We start from the raw sequence: 1,209 nt of genomic DNA on the forward strand, positions 1-1,209 counted from the left end.
ATTATATAGTTGTTATTATTGTTATGTGTTGTTGAGTCAGTTCAATTCATAAAGACACTGTCTGTATACAGTTTCTGAAGAGCTGCTGGTGGGTTTGAACTGCTGACCTTATAGTTAGCAGTTGAGTGCTTATCCTACAGCACCACACCAGGACTTAGAAAAATTTAAAGGATAGATGCAAAATTTAATAGCAGTTGTCTCTGGATAATTAAAATGTTGTTTTTCTCTCTTTCTGGTGTTGAACTTTTATGTACTTTATTTGTAAATAGGATCCCTGACAGGACAGTGGTTATAGACTCAGTCGCTAGCTAACTTTGGTTCAAACCCACCAATTGTTCAGCTGGAGAAGTGGCAGGCAGGTGGCTTCCATAAAGATTACAGGGTTGCAATCCCCATAGGGCAATTCTCTGTTCTATTGGGTCACTATGAGTAAGAATCAACTCAGCAGATTTCGGTTTTTCTGAAAAGAAAAGAATGAACAGAAGAAGAAAGGAATGAATAGCTTAGCTGTACTGTAGAGATGAAAGTATTATACCTTGAGTGCAGGACAGTAGGAGAAAGGTTTCCAGGGTGGGAGACTTGAACAGGTTAGTATATGTGCCAGGGAGGAGGAGGTTGAAGGGGAGAGCGGGCTTACTTACTTAGAAGCACCAGCTAGGCAAGAAATAGTCCTCAGTGTTTCTCCAGCCTTGTTTCTCTGCCACTTCAAAGCAACAATTAGTTGCACCAGTCCATCCCAGATTACTATGACAGCAGGCCAAACTTCTCCTGCCTTCCTGACCTCTAACCTCCACATAAGTTCCTCTATCTAAGAAGCTCCTACCAGTCCTCTGTCTTCCTCAGCTTTCAAACTCTTTAGAAAGTGCTATTGCCTCAGAGGACCAGATAAGAAGCCCCTGTTATTACTGACTCTCAGGGAATTGTGTTCCTCTCTTCCTCTGGGCACTCATCACACCTGTAATTAACAATGTGTTAATACCTGTCTTTACTCCTATAGATCAGCTCCATCAACACAGGGGGAACCAAACTATCCCCAGAGCCCAGTACCGTGCCTGGCACGCTGGCAAGACAGATGCCTTTTCCTGGAGATTTCCTACTTATTATTATTAGCCCACTACACAAAAGTCTAGTTAACATGTGGTCAAAAAGTATTCAAATGCTTTCAAGGAGGCTCTTGTGAGATCCTACAAAAGAAAGCAACCCTGTTTT

This window comes from Chrysochloris asiatica, unplaced genomic scaffold (genome assembly GCF_000296735.1).
Source record: "Chrysochloris asiatica unplaced genomic scaffold, ChrAsi1.0 scaffold00014, whole genome shotgun sequence".
Lineage (NCBI taxonomy): Eukaryota > Metazoa > Chordata > Mammalia > Afrosoricida > Chrysochloridae > Chrysochloris > Chrysochloris asiatica.